Source organism: Alosa pseudoharengus, unplaced genomic scaffold (assembly GCF_046254945.1).
Source record: "Alosa pseudoharengus isolate Yale_2024_CS ecotype anadromous, Long Island Sound unplaced genomic scaffold, YU_APseudo_1.1 YU_APseudo_1.1_scf_12, whole genome shotgun sequence".
In the NCBI taxonomy this organism is placed as follows: Eukaryota; Metazoa; Chordata; class Actinopteri; order Clupeiformes; family Clupeidae; genus Alosa; species Alosa pseudoharengus.
Genome location: NW_027468587.1, coordinates 463,724 through 469,133, shown reverse-complemented (window position 1 = coordinate 469,133; position 5,410 = coordinate 463,724).

The following is a 5,410-nucleotide window of genomic DNA, read 5'->3' as shown; positions in this document are numbered from 1 at the left end:
CAAGGCTTTGTGAAGCCTCGATATGTCTACATAGCCTAGATATGTCTAACGTGCTTCGTAGTATACCCCACTGAAACTCCCTTGAGTAAGCCACACCTGATATCTTAAACAGGCAATGGTATATGGGTGGGGCCCACCAGAACGAGTGGGTGGGGACCAGTTACACAGCAGTAGCTGTCTGACTGCATTCTGAAGCCATCATCATATTTTTACAGGGTTTTTTTTACAGGTTGTTTACGTTTGTATGTGGGGTTAAAAAAATTATCATACAAATCAAAAAGAATGTTTATAGGAAGGAAATACAGATGTTAATACAAATTAAAAAATTAATATACTATAGTTTGCAAACTGAGTGCATTACCTCCACCAAGCTGGACTTAGGTGTAATGGCAAGTGTAGCCTACCCTGTAGCCTCGCTCTGGCCGCTGGGTGAATAAGGCGAATTGCTCTAAAACGTTGCGGTCTAGAATTATTGTGGAGACATGGAGAGGCTTGGTAGATATTATGAGAGCTGTGAATGCAAATAAAGATGTTTCCAGTGATTATTGTAGAATTCTGGGGTGTTCTTACTGTATTCTGATGTGTTCATATGTTAAACTGTGCCTTACGGTACCGATCCACTTGCACGACCCGACATACGCATGGTGTCGCGCTGCCTCCCCTCGTTCAGTCGTGTGTGGGCGTTTCATTTAAAATGTCAGTTACCAGCTCATACTCAGTTCGTTTTAACGTATGTTAAGTGTTTTTCCACAAATGGACCACAATTTTAGGCATGTACTTAACAGTATACAACACATTAATAGCCTAAACAAACTATGCAAGCCATTTTCGAAATCTTGTTTATTTCAACTACTCAAAGCAATCTCAAATCCTCACCAGAAACACCAACAGTCAATATATTCATCCAAATCTTAGTTTCGTTTGTTTTATGGACTACTAGGTGGTCGTGGAAGAGATCGTTAAAACATTATTTGTCTTGTAAGCGGAACCAAAGTTTCACAGGCACCGTTGTGGTAGAACAAAGGACCTACAAACTCATCCTTTCATTGGAGAGTCGCCTCGCGTTCAACGGATTCATTTGCATAAAGCTGGGCATCGGTCAGCTTTTTGACGCGCGACATTATTTCAAATGCAGCGCTGCCTTCCCGGAATGCTTTGCGGGCGCGTTAAAGTCGCTTGACGTCACCCATAGGACTAGAGTGGAATGCAACACGACAAAAAGAAGTGTCGTGCAAGTGGATCGGTACCCTTAGGCCTATGTACCAGCAGGAAGGTCAGACAGGACGAGGCTGAAGTTAGCACCACTTTCAGATCGCGGGAGAGTTAAGTTTCAATTCCACCTTAAATATTGCAATCTACCACAAGGGGGCAGGGTTGACCGCAAATCCGCGATAACACAGGCATGTGCCTGTTGCAGATGAACAGGCATTGTTCACAGACGTTTAAAAGCCTGTATGTCGTTTTTCTATTGACTCCATTGCCGAATGTTTTGATAAATTTAGTCTTTTGTGTTCTATTAAATAATTTGGTAATTTAGAGGTAATTGGTAATTCTATGTAGAATCAACATTTAACAATTGCATTGTCAACCATGTAAGGGATAATGTAGGCTATAGAACGCCGGTCATTACTGGGAAAATAAGTCCCGACAGGGCGAACCGGACCCCGACGCGCAGCGGAGGGGTCTTGTTCCGCCCTGAAGGGACTTATTTTCCCAAATGCCTAACCTAGCCTATTTGTTACCGTTCATCGTGGCATTTGCTGAGAAACAAATAGTTCGCAACAACACACGCTGCTGAACTTGAATCAAACATTTTTTAGAACACAGCTGATCAACCGTCTGCTTTCACGTTTGAATGAAGTTCCAGTCCTTGCGTAGTGATATGAAAGACGTATCTCTTTCATATGATGTTTTGTGACCAGAACAATGTTGAAATTACAACCAAACTAAAGATCAATGCGATTTCAATAGTATTTCAATTCATATTAAACGCAGTAAACCACTAGCCTGACGTAGTCATACTCAATTCTAGTCAGAATTTGAGTCTGATACTGCTCCATTGAGCTGTGATTATGGGGCGTGTTTCAAACGAACCAGGGAAAAAAATGCCTCTGCACTCAATTGGATAGACCTACAACCAATCAGAGCAACGGAGTGTCTAGAATGTCTAATAAGGGGAGAACCGCCACTCTCGGGAAACTTCCGGTTTCTGAACTGGTTGCAGTTCCTGTTCTGGTTCCACATGAGGGCGCTCACGAATAAGTGCAGAATGTTGCATGCGAAAGAGGGGTCAGAGGAAATATACACCGCTGAGTATTATATTTTTTGAGTCACTTATTTGTTCTAAAAAGCCTTTTAAATGCGTCAATGACGTCATTCATTAGCAGAAAGCTAGTGAGTTGTGGGCAACAACGACCCAACCTGTAAGAAATCGAAAGGACGTAAGTACTCATTCATTCAACTTTTGACCTATAATCCATATTGATCTTGCAGAAACCACAATCCAATCTTCGATTTTTCAACGACAACCAGGTGAAAGAGACACATTTAGCCGTCTAGCTCCATAGACCCCCATTGTTTTTGCACTTATTCGTGATCGCCCCTAGCGGAACTGCAGCAGATTGCAGGTACAATGGAGTTAATAGGGAGTGATCCGGCTCTCCCTAAACGGGCTCTGACAGAACTTAACTGCACGCTGGAAGAAGTAGAAGAAGATGATGAGTGTGAGCGATTTTCGCAGGTGTTGTAAAAATAATGTAAGGATAGGCTACACGGAGTTCTTCAACACACGAACCTCATTTTTGAGAGAAACAGTAAAGGTGAATGCATATACGTTCAAGTTATGCGTTTAGGATTACAACTCCACAACACGGCAAACAAATCGCATCGCATTTGTCGGTCCTGTCAGAACTTTATAACAAGGTTGGAACGCGACATGCCCGTGTTTAAAAAATGGACAGACGACGAAGGAGACCAGCCTGAAAAAGGGTGTTTATCTGAGGCATCAGAGAAAAGAGACCGGTAGCCTACTCCTTCCAAGACGCCCCGGACTCTGAAGAAGTTCTGCCCCAATCCGTCAACTCCAACTGGTACAAAAACGCGAAGAAGCATTAAAGAGGTACATTTCTACTTCTTATGATATGACTATGAGAATAACCTCGATTGCCACGTTTCACATGAGTTAATAGTGAGTCGTGATTATTGTCCAATGTGATAAACACTGCATTCTAGGGCTGGGCGATATATCGGTATTACGACTACGACCGATATATTTTTGAAAACGATATGTAGTTGAGATAATCGTAATACCGGTATTATGTCAAATAATGGGCCATTTTATCAAAGCCACTTGCTCTTCTGTGTTCAGACCATTCAGATAGCCGCAGCTCTGCTCAACTGCGCCCCTTGTGTGTGCACGTTCTCCCTCGCAGCACTACAAACTTTCAAACATGACGGACACTGAGTCAGATTTTGTTTACCTTGATCAGAGGTTGGTGCTGATGCCTATTCCGTCGGCACATCAACGGCTAGACCGAGAATTCTCGTTGTGAAATCAGAATTCCACTGGAGCTCCAAGCGGTTTTGTACACGCAGATTTAAGTTACAACACTGTTTACAGCTCTTCGACTCACGGTAAAATGTCATTTTTGGTACATAGCCTAGCTAATTTAAATACACTGATGAATGCTTGCGTTTAGCGATATGCAGTAGCAGATCTAAAGTCCTCATGGAGACAACCTACACGATGATTTTATTAAGAGGATATGCACACGACTCGCGAGCAGTTAGGGCATCATTTTTTATGATTCCTGAAACCCCATTCAATCGTGCATAGGGATTTTTCTTACGAACCGGAACATGGAAAAATGAACGCATACAAAACGACGGTAGCGCCTATCACACTCTTGATGAGTGACTCAGTTACGTTGTTTAAGTAGCCTAATTGTTTAAAACTATTTTTGTTGTTGATAGCAACATGTCTAGGCCATCATAGTCTACATTTGCTTGTCATCTAGGCCCTATCAAACCCTTACTGGTAAAAAAAACTGCATTGTGTGACAAAACTGCAGATTTTTTCAATATTGTGCCCAAAATAGCCTATTGCATTGTGCAGTACAATGTAGGCCTGCGTTGTCAGTCAGGGTCAACTTTTGGTCTTTTGTTATTTGCACAGCTTTATCAGAGCAACTGTAGCCTATGCCTATTATAGGCCTATGTTATTGTTTACACTTTTTTGCACAGCTCTGTTAGAGCAGTCTGAAATGAATATAATTAAAACTGGCTGTGTTGTCATAATTGTTGTGTTGAGTGAATATATGAAGCACTTCGCTCTTTCTGTTTGAAATATCAATATCGTATCGATATCGTATATCGCCAATCAGCCCCAAAATATCGGGATATCAGTTTTGGTCCATATCGCCCAGCACTACTGCATTCCCACACTCCTCATTTCCGTGAAATCTATCTATGATTAAATCATCTAGTCATATTTTGACATGCCTAGTATTCTGGAAGCCAGCCCGAATTTCAGTGTAGTGTGAGCAAATGTTGCCAGGATAAACTTGTACCTGATGTGTAAGTTGGCCTCTGTCACTTTGTCAATATGTAGAAACGTCAATTTCTAATGGACTAGCATGTTATCCAACCCCCACTTCTGTGCTCTGCACCTCTGTGGGGGGTGGGCAGTGTTTCTCTGACCTGCTCAGCAATTGCATCTGGTGTCACCACCCTGCTGAAAAAAACAGCCTGGCCAGCTAAAGGTGGTTTGCTGGTTGACCAGCTTGTTAACCAGCTTGTTTTACCACCCTATGATGGTTGACCTGCTAGACCAGCAAAACTCTTGCGAAAACATACCTTCAGCTGGTTTACCCAGCTTATGATGGTAATTCAGCTGGTTTTGCTTGTCGTACCACCTCAAGCTGGTCATTTTAGCTGGTGTTGCTGGTCTACACTGCTGGTTTAACTGGCCATGCCAGCTTATGCTGGTCATTCTAGCAAACCAGTATGACCAGCTTGACAGGCTGGTCACCAGCATGACCATCTTGCACCAGCTGTATCCCACACGACAGGCTGGTCAAACCAGCATGACCAGCTTCCTCAGATGGTCACCCCAGCATATCCAGCTGGTGGCCTAACCAGCTACACCAGCAAAGACCAGCAAGAGCTGGAAGAAAACCAGCATAGACCAGCTAAAACCAGCTACCGGCATAAGCTGGTTTCTAGCTGTTTTTTTCAGCAGGGTATACGCGCACACACACACAATCACTAACTCTCACACCCCATGCAGATACACACACAGACCATATACACTAACTCTCACAACTACATGTAGACACACACGCACGCACAGACATACACATTCAGGGTTCTATTTTAACGAGCCGAAGCTCCTGGTAAATAAACAACACAC